The following is a 16,706-nucleotide window of genomic DNA, read 5'->3' as shown; positions in this document are numbered from 1 at the left end:
TGAACCTTTTTCACTTTTACTGCTCACTTTTTCAGAGAAAGGCTCAAACACAGAGATAGCTTTTTGTGTTTTATTTAACTAGGCAAGTCAGATTAGAACAAATTCTTACTTAAAATGACAGCCTAGGAACAGTGGGCTAATTGCCTTGTTCAGTGGCAGAACAACAGATTTTTACCTTGACAGCTCAGGGATTTGATCCAGCAACCTTTCAGGTACCTGCCAAATGCGCTAACCACTGGGCTACCGGCCGCCTGCAGTTTCTATGTTTTACACGGACAGTTTAAATAATTAACCTGGAATGCTGCAGTACTGCTTATCTCTAATAACTAATGTCTTGCCAGTCATGTAGTGTGTTTTATGTTTGTCCTAGATGTACTGTAAAAGGCCCGGACCCTCCCTGTGCTGTGTAAATACACAGGTTGGCATTTTTTGGGATGACATGTACTGGAGGCAGCTCTGCAGGGTAGTCACTAGCTGGCACAGCCACAATGTTATAAAATCAGATTTTAAACCTAACCTTAACCAAACTGCTAACCTTATGCTTAACCTTAACTTAAGACCAAAAAGTGTATTTTTGTTTTCAGTAATTCTTTACAATGTATAGCTAATTTTGACTTTGTTGCTGGCCCATTAGTAGAAATCGCTCAGCTCTGCCTCCAGGACAAGATACATCCCAATAAACGTAAACTTCCTGCGCGCATGTGACCTAATAGTCAGTAGACTTCTCTTCCACCAGAGATAAAGGCACTGACTTTGCTCCATCCTCATGGGGCTCGGGATCAGCAAGCTGCACCAGGGAGGCTCTACTCCAACTACCAGCGACAGCATGGAGAACATATTCCTGCTCCAGGCCTCTGTGCTGCTTAAGGCCCTCTCTGTGACCTCGTGTGCATCACAGCCCTCCTCCTGCCAGTCTCTCCAGCCCTCCAGGCTAACATCAACCACATCCTCCCTCTCCCCCACCGCCTCCTCCTCCCTCACCTCTCCACTCCTAAGCACAGAGAACCAAGTCTTAAAGAGGGGTTCACTCCTCTTCACTCATTCCTCCTCCCTTCCCTCTCCCCTCTCGGCCCTTTGTCCTCTTCATCCCTGCCACCCTCTAGTGGTGTCCTGCCTCCTACTGGCCTTCCTCCTCCTCCTGTTCTGGATGAATAATGGGAGGATGAGGAAGGCAGTCTGCCTGTAAGGACGTGCTGTCTTACTCTGAAGAGATTTGTGTGGTGCCCCATAAGCCCATCCCTTTCTTTCAGTCTGTTTTTTGTGGTGTAGTTTGTCCAAGGTCCATTCCAATACAGTCAATCTTTGAAATAAAATACATTTGTGATGCTCATTTTATTGGTTAAGTGATTCTGAGTCAATATGTTTCTCTGACAATGTAAGTTAATGGCAGTATACAGAATGTGTTCTCCTTCTTCCTCATGACATGTCAGGATTCTGACCAGGACAGCCTCATGGCTGAGGAGATTGAGGTGTCCACAGAGATGCATGTTCTGGACATGCTATTGGATGAAGAGGAGCTGGACCAAAACATGTCAATTGGGGAACAGGAGTTTGGTGAGAGAGAGGGGAAAAGATGAACTGAAAGACAAAAAGGTGAGGGAGGAGATTCTGCATTTAATCTCTCACAAAAAAACATAAAGTTGAACCTCAAAACCTTTCTCTCTCCCCTTTACTGTTCTCGCTTTCTACCCCTCTTATTCATTTTCCTCACCCTTTCCCTTCCATCATCAGTACATGATAAGGCTCTGCCAGATGGCCTGACTGTAAATGGAGCAAGGCTTCTGTTTGGCCGAGCCCCGAAACAGAATGACACTGGAGTTTATGAATGTGTTGCGAACAATGGCGTTGGGACAAGGAAAGTAGAACATAACATCACAGTTACAGGTAAGGGGCAATGGGCAACGTTACTCCTGTATTTTGCTGAGATCTGAACAGAAAAACATGACACTGGTCACATGCCTTATTATTTATTTTACTGCTGCTCTTTAATTATTTGTTACTTCTTTTATTTATTTTTGTTATTTTTCTTAACCCCATTGTTGGTTAAGGGCTTGTAAGTAAACGTTTCACTGTTGTATTGGTGCATGTGATCATTATTAATTTTTTTATTAGATGCCTGATTAGTAATATTGTAACATTGCTGCCCCCTTGTGATAATAATCTGAAATACAGATCTCACTAAAGTTGCAACAAAACTGCATCCTATATACATGGCACTGCAATCGCTACCTTTGGTTGTTTGTGTTTACAATTTTGTGTGCATTCCCTCTTTCCTTCCCACTCTCTCACTCAGACATCTCGGAGTGTGCAGGAAGTGATCTTTGACACTCTAGTGATGATCATTATAGGTGTGGTTGCTGGGGTGTTGGTCATGGTCATTATCATCTTTATCAACTAATACCATAGACGCAATAACAGGACATTAGAGATGGAGTTTATTTCCACAATACTTGGAACCCCCTTTCCCTATCCTTAAATCCTCCTTAGTTTCTAGAAATCAACACTCTCCAGACAGGCCTCCTCCACAAGACTCAACTCTGTCAGCACAGACCCCAGACGACAGGTACAGAGTACTTTCAATTCAAACCCTTGTTACTCGTATTTTCAGTCATCTCTCATTTTCTTAGGGGGTCATTTTCAGTGATTAGTTATCTACTTGTGAATGAGTGTCTGCCAACAATCATTTGTCTTTCTCTACTTGTCACCCCACCCACTGAATGAAGACTGCACATTACTCAGACTAGACAGTAGAATGAAAAAAAGCCTAATGTCCCTTGAGGTGAGAGTTCATAAAAGCTTCAACTATATCATACTGATTGATTAATTGATGTTTAATCTGTGGATTATTGTGATCCCTCTCGTTAGGACCATCCCATCTACAAAGCCGTCAATCCACACTCGGTGGGAGGTGGGGGACGGTTCGAGAGGGTGATTTGGACTACCTGGGCTGCCCTGTCCTGTACCAGTCTAGCTGGCGTGAGTGCAGAGAGAGTATGAGGGGGGCTGAGATGGAGGGAGAAGTTTACTCTGTAATAACTGAAAGGCCTATCTGTTTATCTGGCTCTCTATTTTTCAGGACTCTGGCCTTCCTTCCTCGTCCCCAGGACCAGGACGGTAGTGTGTGGCCCACAGACATCCCCCCCAATGCTCAGCGACCTGGGTGGCCAGAGGGAGGGTGTGACCGAAGGGGACGACTGGGGCCAGACAGGACGTGCTGGAGGTTGATGAGGCTGACTGTGACACCAGTTCTTACAAGATCTCAGAGGCACTCTCCAACCACTTCCACTACAGCAACGGGTTCCTGCGGCCCAAACCACACTCCAATGCCATCCTCCTACACCCCAGAGGACAGAACATCTAGACAGGGGTGAAAGGAGTTGGTTGAAAAGGGAACTGCCCTCAGCTCCACCCTAACCCAATGGTCATGGAGGCCTGCTACTCACTCCTGTGAACTGAACTTGGATACAATTGGACTGAAGTGAGTGTTTGGCAACCTCATGTTCACATTCATTTACATTTTTAGGTTGACTTTGTCCTTTTTTTACATCAGCATGGGCTTCTTGTATACAGTGCCTTCAGAAAGTATTCACACCCCTTGATTTGTGGTGTTACAGCGTTATTACAAATTGATTAAATGTAGATTTTTTTGGTCACTGGCCTACAGACAATATCCCATGTCAAAGTAGAATTATGTTTTTTGATAAAAAAACATTTTATAATGAAAAGCTTAAATGTCTTGAGTGAAAAAGTTTTCAACCCCTTGGTATGGCGAGCCTAAATAAGTTCAGGACAAAAAATCTGCTTAACAAGTCACATACGTTGCATGGACTCTGTGTGTAACACTGTGGTTTTTGAATGACTACCTCATGCCTGTACCCCACACAATTATATGTAAGGTGCCTCAGTCGAGCAGTGAATTTCAAACACAGATTCAACCACAAATACCAGGGAGATTTCCGAATGCCTCTCAAAGAAGGGCATAAATATAAAATATTTTGTCTTGTTCATTCACCCTCTAAATAGGGTCACCCTCTCAAGGCTTTAAAATCCTTCTTTAGCCTGTCTCTTTAACAACTGACATCAATAAGGGATCATAGCTTTCATCTGTATTCACCTGGTCAGTCTGTCATGTTCTATAGTTGCCATGGTTCCCTAGCTTCACCATTCCAGGTGAAGCTGGTTGAGAGAATGCCAAGAGTGTGCAAAGCTGTCAAGGCAAAGGGTGGCTAATTTGATGAATCTCAAATATAAAACATTTGGATTTAACACTTTTTTGGTTACTGATTCCATATGTGTTATTTCATAGTTTTGATGTTTCATTATTATTCTACAATGTAGAAAATAGTAAACCCTGGAATGAGTAGGCGTGTCCAAACTTTTGACTGGTACTGTATATCTAGTGTTTTAGAGCCACGAATTTGCAGATTTACTGAGAGGTTAACCGTCTTTGGCTTGGCTAACTAGCTAGCTGGCTAATATTTTTGTTTGAAAAATGCATCTGGACACATTACCAGCTTTTTTCTTTCTCCTGGCTGCCAATTCCCGATCTTCTGAGAACAATTTTTAGGAGTCGCCTGAAGCGTGAGAGGAATGGGATATGCAGGAATATAGTAGTGCTAAGACAGAGCGCTCGTAGTGAGGACGACTGGCTACTATTCTGAACTTTGTGTGGTGAACTTTCTGGTGTCCAGAGCTGCTGAGGCATCACCCAAGTGGGTGCTACACAGACTGGAAGAGAAGAAGACCAGTGGATATAAGAGTCTGGCTGGTTCCCAGACGTGCCCTCTACAAGATCATCAACAGACTCCATCACCATCCTCTGACCAGCTCTCTCCGCTCAAGCCATGAACTGACCCTCTCCATCTTCAGAGGATGCAGCTTTCAAAGACTTGGCCTCTATTGGTTCACTTGTCATGATATATTGCGTGGTTTTTTTGTTGCTCTTGAAGCACAGAGATTCTATGAAAAGCGCTATAGAAATGTTATAAATTATTATTATGGAAAGAGCAGGTGTTAATGTTCTGTATTCTCAGTGTATTTCAACAACAACAACAAGGGCTGAAAGTTCAGAGAATTTTCATGTTTATTCATAATAATGTATGCATTGATAAAAGCACGTCCATTGTATTTTCTCTCCAGATGTGTTGTCTCTGGCATAGTCCTACGAAAACTAAAAAGACGATGGAGATCCACCTCTTGATAACTGTTCCTTTTAAAATGTACAAGCAGGAGGATGTAAACCTGTAACTTTAACTCCCTACAGTATATTAGCACCACTAGAGTAGCAGTTATGGTAGGGTCGCACTGCTCTCACTTTCCAGAATAGGAAGACAAAAGTAGCACACTGCAGATTTTTGCACGAGTGTCTTGACTGTCTTCTCATGAACTCTCTGTTCTCAGTCATTAGAAACATTTGATATTAATGTGGTTGTGTTTCATAATGTGTGGTACGGGCTCCAGCTGGTTTCTCTAGAATGTTCTTAGTCGTCTCGTCATTGTGATTACTTTTCGTTTGCTTTGTTCTGAGGCCCCTGTGTACTCGCTGGTGTGTGCGGAGATTACTCTGCTGAGCAAAACACCTCCCACATGTCACACAGCTGTACGGTTTCTCTCCCGTATGAATCCGTTGATGCATTTCCAAGTGACTGACCCTGTCAAAGCTCTTTCCGCAAAAGGTGCAAACAAACCACTTCTCTCTTGCTGGGGTACTCCTTGGGGCTATCTTTGCTGAGTTGAAACCATTTGGAGCAAACGAGAACACATTGTTTAGCCAAATGTTGGAATATGCTGCACCCTCATTGGTTCGCGTTTGTTTGTCTGACGGCACTCTGGTAGTAGTTCCATCCTCCCTTCTCTCTGGGTGCATAGTTTGCTCTCTGTGCTGACCTGGTTGTGCCTGAACCAAATCTGTAGAGGTCCTACTTCGGTCATTCCAACCAGACTCTGCTCGCATCTCTTCTTTCATTAGTCTGTTTATGTACCCCATCTCTGATGATGGATCGCTATCAAGACCGTCCACAGCACTTTGAATAATCTGTATGTCTGTATTGAGATCCTGTGTATATTGTTCTGTACCATATGAGCAATCTGGACCCTCAGAGTCACAGTTGATCTCTGATACAGACGCCCACAGATGACTCTCTCTGCGATCCATGGCAAACCCAGGTTCCTGATGATCTGATAGCTCTGTGCCATGTTCACTTCCTGATGTATGTAGTGAAATAACGTCATACTCCTCCTCGTGCTCTGTCTTCACTAATTCTAGTGCACTACCCTTCTCTCGGTGGCCAGACCTGTACTGTTCATTGAGCCCCTCTACTGATTCTGCAGGTGGCTGTGGTCTATTTTGATCCAGTTGTTTGTCTTTAGGTGTGATCGCTTTGTCTCTGGCGGTCTGCTCAAATGAAGTTCTTTCACCAGCATCCTCATCAGACCCCTTGGACCCTGAAAGGGAAGGTTTAACTGAACTGTCAGTAGCTATATGTCATAAACACTGTAAAACAAAGTGTACTGAACAATTTAACAAAGGTCAACAATAGAACTGAAACCCATTATCAACACTTGCCTGGAAACCTGACCTCGAATTGCATTCAATTCTACGTAGGGCAGAAATGAGTGTTTCAATCTGGAAAGTTTCCCTTCACAACCTCTAAAAGTCAGAATGTTGAATACAATTATTTTTGAACTTGTTGATATCTGTCTGTGCGGTTGCTCCTTTTGGAAGTAGGAATGTGAGACGATATATCCACAGGAAAGTATAATTACATGAACTTTTCTAAAGCACTGGTAGTGCTTTTGGATTTCTATCACCTGAAGCATGTGCACAAGATTAAAAAATACATTCATGAGATGCATGCATACTTGCCGAGCTCGTGCTTACATGGTTATGTGCATGCTTCTGGTGATAGAAATCTGAACCCACTACCAGAGCTTTGTAAAGTTGATGTAATCATAATTTTATGTGGATATATTGTGTCACATTCCTAACGCCAAAATGACCAACTGCACGGACAACCGGTAAAGTAGGTTAAAATATAATTGTATTCAACAGAGGTCGTGAGAGGAAACTGCCCTGACTCAAACGCTCATTTTTGCCCAACAGAATTCAATGCAATTCAACGTTGGGTTTCCTGGCAATATGTACACTAGCTAGGCATTGAGCTAAATTATTGTCAGTTATGTTAATACTGTATTTGATATGTTCTTGAAGAACTGACCCCTGAGTTGAGATGGACACTGGACAACAACACATTTTAGATAAGTCAACCTAGTTAGCTAGTACAGTAAGCAAGCACGCGCAGGCTTTACCCTGCTCTGTCCCTCTGGAAGACGAAGAGCATATGGAAGAATTGCCTGCTTCTCGCAGTTTGTAACTCGTTGCTTGCCGTTCGTTCTCCATAAATAATTTTCTTTTCAAGGCTTCAATTTCATTTTCTCTGTGGCACATTTCCAAGCGTAACACAGCAAACCCATCATCGAACAATTGACTTATTTCTGCCACTGCAGCTTTAGCCAACACATCCATAACGGATGATAATTTGGTCTGAAAAGTAACACAGTTGGTCATATTCTCCTGGAACAACATTTTATCGGACTAGTGTTATGTTTCTAAAGATAATGTTCAGTAGGAAAAGACAATAGTTGGCTAGCTATCGCTGATGGATTTTACTTCCGCGAAAACAAACTGAGGGGAGGAGCGGGAGAGGGCGGATATACTTTTAAGGAAATCGGAAACTCCCTTGGAATCGTAATAATACCAGCGATATTAGAGAAAGGAGGAGATGGGAATCTCTTTTGGCAATGAATTGAGGCAGACTGTCCCCCAATCGCGTTTAAGTTGTCATGCTGCGTCATGCGGTTGCTAAACTCATCATCACGATCCATTCAGGCTATGGAGTCGAGAAACTTGCCTATTTTCCTTGAAAGTACACAGTGTCCCGATTCCAAAGCAATACGATATTGCAGATAACAAGTTAATTATCTCACGTCTCGGATTTGTTATTGATATTGTACTTCTTGTTTACGAAATTCATGCTAATGTTGGGTTTTTGAGCTAGCGCCCAATTGACTCCCATTCACTTGTAGGAGAGCTCGTCTTGTCCCAGAATCATCCATAATGCACCGCGCGGCCGGAAATTGATTACAAAGGAGTTTCTCATCTCCTCAAAAAGTATATCTGTCAACACACCGTGTACGTTGGCAATGGGCCGCTCGGTGTATTCTGGGTAAACTCCGACAAGGAAATATCTAATTTTTAGTTTATTTTTTATTAACAGTAACATGCAAAACATAAACATAACAGCCAGAGGGATTCCACAAAGAAATTTGAAAAAAATGAAACTAATCCACATTATATCAATTCAAATACAGACATATAGCGAATACATGTTTTTGACATTTTGTTTTGTATACGTTTTAAAGACTAAATAGTTTTTCAAATCAGATAAAAAAATTAACAAAAGGGCCTTTTTCTTCATAAATTTAGGGTTAGGGTGTATGAAAGATTTTCCGAATAAAATAAAGAGATTTATGACATACTCACGTTCAATTGTGGAATCAGTGTAGTAAAATAATATGTAAAACTTAGAAATTTCAATGGTTGTATGCAATTTGAGGCCAAGATATAGTTTTACATCAGTCCAGAACACTTCACTATATAAACAATGACAGAATAAGTGTTCAATAGATTCAGTTTCTAGTTCACAAAAACTGCATTCACTGGTAACATCAGGTATATATTTAGAAATCAAGCTATTACATGGATAGAATCTATGGATAATCTTAAAGGAGATCTCCTTTACTTTATTGGTCACCATAAATTTGTGTGGAGTGAGCCAAACACGGCGTCAGTTTACATCAAACGATGAAGCCCAACAAAATATCGCAGAGGGAATAGACTTCCTGTAGAAAATATCCCTTAATAAACGATTGCTGAATTTCATATCTAGTAGACCAATGCCATTCACCTGGATATCACTTACAATTGGAGATATTCCAAAATATGCATTATTCTTAAGTAAAGTTTTTATCCCACTAGGTATAGCTTTAATAACAGTGTCATATTCCTTGCTTGAAACCTCAAAGTTGTATCTTTCCATAAATTCTCTCTGTGTAAATAGATTCCCACTAATATTAACTAATTGGCTGACAAGGACAATGTTTTCGAGAACCATTTATGGTTAAATAACATCTTGTTTCTATGTAATATCGACCCATTGTTCTATATAAAACATTTATGAGGTGAAAAGTTGTGTTTATACAACAAAGCCCAGCACATTAAAGCCTGCTTGTGAAAGGCCGCCAGTTTCACAGGAAGTTTACCCACAATATATGGATATTATAGTAAAACATTAAGCACTCCGAAGTTCTGAAAAACAAAATGAGGTATAATATTCCAGAAACTGAGAATTTTTTATGTACCTTTTAATCCAGTTGACCTTTGATATCTGATTGAAGAGAGTGAAGTCTAAGACATTTAGGCCGCCATCACAAACCCTGTTGGTGATAACATCTCTTTTGATCTTATGTGGCTTGTTTTTCCATATGAAGTTGTACAAAAGCAAATCTAAAGTACAGCAAGTGGATTTGGGAATGTCAATAGATGAAAAAAGAGGATGCATGAGATAGCCCCTGAGCTTTGGATAAAAGCACCCTTCCTTGAAGACTTAAATCCCTCCCTAACCATGAGGATATTTTTGTTGTTGTTGACAGATTCAGTTACAGGTTCAAATTAAGATAATTCACAGCCTTAAGATTTTTGGTGATCTTTACACCGAGGTAGGTTACAGTATCTTTTTCAGAGATGTTACAATCTGCTGGATTGACAGCTCCTTTCAAAACAAACATATCACATTTGGAAAGATTTAATGCCAAACCTAAGATTTTGGAGAACTGCTTCACGATATCCAATGCTAATCTAGCTTGTGACACATTTCTCAAAAAAGTGAGGTGTCATCCGCCTGTTGGGATATCTTGATCTCTCTGGCCTGGAATCTAATACCTTTAAATTGACTTTTATGAACTAATGAGCATAAAATTTGTGAAACTAACAAAAATAAAAAAGGTGAAATTGGACAACCTTGTCGTATTCCTTTGTAAATGTTAAACCTTGAGGATGTTCCATGACAGAGTTTGACACAGCTATTGCCACCATTATACAGAGTTCTAATAGCATCAACAAAAAAATGTCAAGATTTCTAATGCTTAAGACAATCAAAGATAAAATTGTGACAGTGTCATTTGGTCTTAATTTAAGGTTTGGCATAAGATTAGCTGTGTGGTTAAGATTAGTGTAAATATTATATTTAAAACAACAATTTAAAAAGATAAATTGCAGAAATAGGCGGGGTTGATGACTTTGTGTTTGTGGTTTAAACTTTTAAACATTCATGTGATTTTTCTTTTTTTAATGTGTAAAACATGTGGGCTCTCTCTGGAGTAACTCAAGCCTTTATATATACACACACATAGGCTTTTCTTATTTTGCCAAACTTGCATTCTATCCCCCTAGCATTAAGATCAAGACGCTCAAGCTTTCTGAAAATCCAAAAATAGGATAACAGGGAAGTCATCCAATAGATCACAATACTCAACCAAGTCTAACACCAGCCTCAGATTATTAGATATATGTTGCCCTTTCATAAACCCTGATTGACATTCATCAATCAAATCATTCAAGCAAGACTTTAACCTTTTTGCAAAGATTAAGGCTATAATTTTGTAACCGTTATTTAGGAGTGTGATTGGACGCCAATTATCAATATTTAAGAGATACTTGTGTGGTTTGGGTATAAGAGTAATAACCCCTTGCTTCAGAGAGGCAGGTAGTTCTCCCTTCTTTATAGCCTCCTTAAAGGTGTCAAGTAAAAATGGTGCTATTTCTTCAGAGAAGGTTTTGTAAAATTCAGAGGTTAATCCATCACAACCTGGAGATTTGTTATTTTTTAACTGAGCAACCCCGTACTGGATGTCCATAATGGATAAATCTTGACAACAAGACCGATTGAATTCTTCACTAACCAAATTAACATTCTCTATAGAATCTATAGAATCTATAGAATATTCTCATAAAACTTAGTGGTAAAGTCTGATAACAACTCTCTATCCTCAGTGGTAACCCCATTCATCTTAAATTTCCGAAGTGTGTTGAGTTCCCCTCTCCTCTTTTCCAAATTAAAAAAGTATCTACTGTTCTTTTCGCCTTTTCAAGCCATTGTTTTCTGGATCTTATGAAAGCTCCTCTAGCCTTTTCCTCATACAATGTATCTAGTTGATTCTGTAAATCATTCAATTTAGCTTTCTCATTAAGATCAAGACGCTCAATCTCTGTGATATCCGCAATTGTCTTAGAGAGTTCAGATACCTCACATCTCCTTCTTAAAGCAAGCCGTTTTCCATAAGTAATAGGCTGAACGGATTTTAAATTTCAGCAGTTCCCAATATTTCCCATATTCTGCATTAGATGTAGCTACACTCCAGTAAACAGAAATTAGATTCTTAATCACATTTTTTAAATCATCATGCAATAACAATGAGTTATTTCATTTCCAATAACCACCAGAGTATTTCTTACCATCATTACTGCATATTCTTACAGTCAACCATATGACTTTATGATCCATCAGGACTGCAGGCAGTATTTTTACCTCTACAGTGTTGGGCTCAAGACTAGAGGTTATCACCCACAAATCAATTCTTGATTGTAAAGAACGATCTCTATTACTCCATGTGTTTTGTTTCTCTCCAGGGTTTTTAACTCTCCATATGTCAATTAAGTCCAGGCTTTGGCAGAAATTCACAAACTTGTTCACACCAATTTTAGGCCTATGGGGCAATCTATCAGTCTCATTAGAATAAACCATATTAAAATCACCACCAACTATAATCTGACTGGATGGATATTTTCTCAGAAGACTTTTAAGAATTTCTTCAATTTCCTCTAGAAGTAAGTTATTTGGAGGACTAGAACAGTATCCATATACATTACACCACACAAATAATCTGTCCATGTGGTTGATGACCGCTACTAGCCAATGTCCATTGGAGTCCATTTGAGTAAACAAAAATTTCCCTTTGAAATTGTGTACTAAAATTAGGCCCAGAAAATGATATTGCCCCACTGATTTTTCCAATAATTATAGTCCTCTTTGCATGAATGTGTTTCTTGAACGAATACAAGATCTGCGTTGCAGTCCTTACAAAACAAAACAAAAAGCTTTTTTCTTCAACAGGTTTCATATCCCCCTAGCATTGATTGACATAAACTTCAAGTCCATATCTACAGAATAGAAAGAAAAATCCTATGCAATCTCAACTCTACCCTCTCTATAAAAATTTGCTTCATATATGTATTAACAGAAGTCTTAACTTGTAAACAGTAACACCATAATTCAAAACTAGAAAACTAGAACACACACGACAGAACAAATCACCCCGGTCGTATTTATTTTCCGTCGGCGAAAAAGGCTCTGATTCCCCTGTAGTATTCACCCTTTCCTTGATTTCGGGCCTGTTGTACAAGAGGCCACAATTTTGCCTTTGCTGCCTTGTCTGCTGCAGTCAAGTCCTCACCAAATCAACATTTTCTCTCTTTCAGAAAGGCGCTTTCCTTTGCTTTCTTCCAAACTGCATCTCTCGCTGTGTGAAAAGCAAACTGGATGATGATCGAGCGGCTGACGAAGGCATCTTGCTTCTTCCCAATACTATGAGCGACAGCCACAGCCATATCCATATAACCATATTTATATTTTTACTGTTAAACATATTTACCACTGCATTTAAAAAAAATAGGAGAATGGTTAAATTAGCATTATTTTGAGACCCCCCCCCCCCCCCCCCCCCCCCCTTTAAATTCGACTTCTGTTGCATTTAGGGGAGCTAACGTCTCATTCAGGGGACCTGAGTCCTCCTTAGCTCCTCTGTAATTCGTGTCATGAGCGTATCTCTGTGAAATGTCAACTGAGCACTGCTAATTGTGCTTTTTGCGAACCACAGAAACAACTTTGAAGATGATGACCACAAAATGTAAAATCCTCAAGTTGTTACGAGAAACCTACACCGCTATGTCAACAGAGCTCATGGCTTACGAAATCCAAGTTTTTGGATATAATGTTAATTCATTACATGAATAATCTTGGTAAAATGTATTTTATAAGGAAGTGAAATTTGATCACCAAAGCACGTTTTCACCTACTCTGGGAAGATCTGGGTGGACACCCTACAAGTAATTTCTCTCTCGTTGATGGAAATAAACATCACGTACCCAACTTACACTTGTTACAACCTAATTATTACGAAACTTATATTCGATCAAATAAGCCACATGTACAGTGCACACAAAGTATTCACACCCCTTGACTTTTTCCACATTTTGTTGTGTTACGAAGTGGGATAAAAATGGATTTAATTTACATTTTGTGTTAACTTCTTAGGGATGGGGGCAGTATTCGGAAATTTGGATGACTGCCGTGCCCAAAGTAAACTGCCTGTTACTCAGGCCCAGAAGCTAGGATATGCATGTAATTGGTAGCATTGGATAGAAACACTCTGAAGTTTCTAAAACTGTTAAAATAATGTCTGTGAGTATAACAGAACTGATATGGCAGGCGAAAACCTGAGGAGAATCCATCCGGAATAGTTTTTTTGTTGAGGTGACCACCCACTGAAATGCTTGTCTATGGGAAATTCAAAAGAAATCCTCCCAGATTGCAGTTCCTATGGCTTCCACTAGATGTCACCCGTCTTTAGAAAGGGTTTCAGGCTTGTTTTTTGAAAAATGATCTAGAATTTGTAGTTTTTCAAGGTGGCTCTCATTTTGACTGTAGTCTTGTGGCGCGCATGGATGAGGCAGTGTTGCCAACTTAGTGACTTTGTCGCTATATTTAACGAGTATTCAGACCCCTCTAGCGACACATTTTCAAAAAATCGACTAGCGACAAATCTAGCGACTTTTTCTGGTGTTATTGGAAACTTTTGGAGACTCTGACTTGAAAGCACGTATTGTTCTTACTCTTCTCAATGAGCAGCGGGTGCTGCCATGGGCCCCAACCCACCCCCGTCCCAAAGCATTCACAGGCGGCCCAGTCCTCGCGCAGCAGTCCCTCCCAGCTGCAGTCAGAGCAGGATATGTTCACCCCTCCGCGTCCAGACTGCAAATGAATCACGTATGCGGGAAGCCGCCGCTGGCTGATCCCGCCCTGGCTTACATTCAGGGCGGGATGTAAATGTAAAATGTTCTTTGTCTAAAATAAATCACTGCACAAAAATAAATCACTGCATTTGACTCACACAGCCTCAGTCACTTACTCACCTTGTCTGTGTGTGTGCCTCTCTGTGAGAGAAGCTAAACATCTAGCTGGCTAGCTCATCATGTCTCAGTCTAAACTGTACACTCAAAAATACAGAAAGGAGTGGGAATCAATCCCTGAATTCAAAGGCTGGTTGAAGCCATTTATTGGAGATGATACTGATGCCTGTATTGTAAGGCTGATTTCTACACCAAACTTTGTGATGTAAAAAAAACACATGACAACTCAAAAACATACTTAAAAGGCAAAGCCTTATAACAGTTCCACCCAAAACAAGCTGCCATTTATGGTTAAAAGAATTTACTCTGCAAAAAAGGCTGAGGCCACCATGGCATTAGCTATCGCTGAACACTGTTCCATGCTGACATGTTATCACATTGGAGAAGCATGTAGAGCTGCTTTCTCAGACTCCACTGCTGCTACCCACTTCAAAATGCACAGGACAAAGTGCACAGAAATGATTAATGGTGTTCTAGCACCATACTTTCTGAAAAAGATGTGGGTGACCAGCGTTTCAGCCTCCTCCTCGATGAGTCCACGGATGTAAGTGTTTCTAAGTAACTGGGGGTTGTGATAAGGTACTTTAGTGACACCAAGAGACAATTGTATCAACATTTCTGGGGCTTGTTGAGTTGGAGGGAGGAGATGCCAAATCTATAGCCCGTGCTGTTGTGGCTTTCCTCGAGAAGTGTTGTTTTAAAAAAGAGAAACTCCTGGGGATAGGGACTGACAATGCCTCTGTTATGACGGGGATTAACAATGGGGTCCATAAAGTGCTGAAGGAGGAGTTTGGCCTCAAAAATCTGGTTCTTATTTCCTGTGTGTGCCACTCTCTGCAGCTTGCTGTAAATCATGCTTCCAATTACACCATCCCCCGTAGTGTGGAGTACTTGGTACGTGTCACGTCCTGACCAGTAGAGGGTGTAGTTGGGTCAGGACGTGGCAGAAGGGAGTAAGTGTTTTATTGTTTCATTTAATTTTGGCCGTGTGACTTCCAATCAAGCACAGCTGTAGAGGGTTGTGGTTGATTGGGAGTCACACATAAGTTGCCTACGTTTCCGTTGTGTGGTGTGGGTAATTGTGCTTGTCACTGTTGTTGCACCTGACAGGACTGTGTTGGCTGTCAGTTTTGTTGTTTTGTTAATTGTATAGTGTTCGTAACATTAAAAATGACGAACCCTAACTCCGCCGCATTTTGGTCCACTTCTTCCGTAGACAGCCGTTACAGTACGAGAGACATATAACTGGTTTTCAGTGTCTCCAAAGCGCAGGGAGGCCTACAAGGCCATATCTGAGACCATCAACTGTGGGGAGAAACCTTTACAGATAACCAAGGTGTGTGCCACACGTTGGCTCTCCATTGAACCCGTGGTTTCACGCATTTTGGACCAGTGAGAGGAGCTTAGGCTGCATTTCGCAATCAGCAAGTCCAGTGAACACTGCTACATGGCTGAGGTTTTATACTCCATGTACAGTGATCCTCAAAACATATTGTATCTGACTTTTTTGAAGTCAGTGCTGGGTGAGGTACAGTTGGCCATCAAGGCTTTTGAGGGAGAGCAAGTAGATCCTCTTATTAAGCTACTTGACACCTTGGTTAGCCTGATCAAGTCTGTGAGCAGCAGGGTGCTGAGTCCACTGGCAAATGTTGATGTACTCAAAGGGCCAATAGATGGATACATCAGTCCCAAACCGTACCTTGGTTACCTTTTTGAGTCAAAGGCAGCTGAGCTCCATCCTGCGCCTGAGGATGAAAACAATGTCCGAAAGCGGTGTGTAGCCTTCACCATCTCCCTCATTAATGAGTTGAGGGTGAGACTGCCGGAAAACATTGAAGCATTGCAGTACATGTCAGTTTTCAATGTGGAGGAAACTCTAAAGCACAATAAGAGCCCTGGAGAAATAGAAAAATAGCCAAGCTCCTTGGCTAATCCCCTGCAGAGATAGACCAGATTGTCCAGAAATGGCGTGAGACAAAAAACACATTGGGCTTCTGGAGTGAGATTTGGAAGTTCAGGGATGCAGCTGATATCAACCCGTTTCAAGAACTTGCCATGGCTGCTGTGTCTGTGTTGTCCTTGCCACACTCGAATGCTGAAGTCGAGAGAGTATTCAGCAAGATGAGTGTGGTAAAAAGCGAACTTAGAAATCGGATGTCCTTGCAGACCCTTAACTCCATCCTGTACATTCGATATGGACTGAAGCTGTCTGGTGAGGCTTGCTATGAGCACCAGCTGCCTGATAATGTTTTACAGCTTTTTGGCACATCAGCTGCTTACTGATTTATGTCAGCTCCCTCAGTTGCTGAACCTGCCATAGAGAGCCTTGACCAAAATGACGATGACCCACTCTTTCTGTCAGCCAGCACAGCCTGTGTGTGTGTGGAGGGGGTCTGGAAAA

At 41.1% G+C, this 16,706-nt stretch overlaps 1 long non-coding RNA gene and 1 other non-coding gene across 3 annotated transcripts in view; one reads left to right on the top strand and one right to left on the bottom strand.

Annotated features, from left to right (window-relative positions):
* Positions 1 to 5,132, top strand: part of LOC106600391 (uncharacterized) — a 6,053-nt gene extending 921 nt beyond the window's left edge. Inside the window, exons 1-6 of one of the 2 annotated variants that reach the window (XR_014391885.1) lie at positions 1 to 1,593; positions 1,732 to 1,884; positions 2,488 to 2,563; positions 2,724 to 2,779; positions 2,866 to 2,976; positions 3,077 to 5,132. The exon at positions 1 to 1,593 is cut by the window's left edge and continues 921 nt beyond it. This is a non-coding gene — a long non-coding RNA (uncharacterized LOC106600391). Of the gene's footprint in view, positions 1,594 to 1,731; positions 2,564 to 2,723; positions 2,780 to 2,865; positions 2,977 to 3,076 lie in introns of both variants that reach the window. The other variant, XR_006769118.2, reaches the window with a different exon arrangement.
* LOC106600390 (uncharacterized) lies at positions 5,060 to 7,904 on the bottom strand. The gene is made up of 2 exons (XR_014391886.1): positions 7,309 to 7,904; positions 5,060 to 6,444 (listed from the first exon to the last, which is right to left on the bottom strand). It is a non-coding gene; the product is annotated as an uncharacterized LOC106600390 (transcript).
* Between the last annotated feature and the right edge of the window lie 8,802 nt (positions 7,905 to 16,706).

This window comes from Salmo salar, chromosome 03 (genome assembly GCF_965601325.2).
Source record: "Salmo salar chromosome 03, fSalSal1, whole genome shotgun sequence".
Classification (NCBI taxonomy): Eukaryota; Metazoa; Chordata; class Actinopteri; order Salmoniformes; family Salmonidae; genus Salmo; species Salmo salar.
Note: the sequence above shows the minus strand (reverse complement) of the source record. Positions and strands in the feature narration are given on the sequence as shown.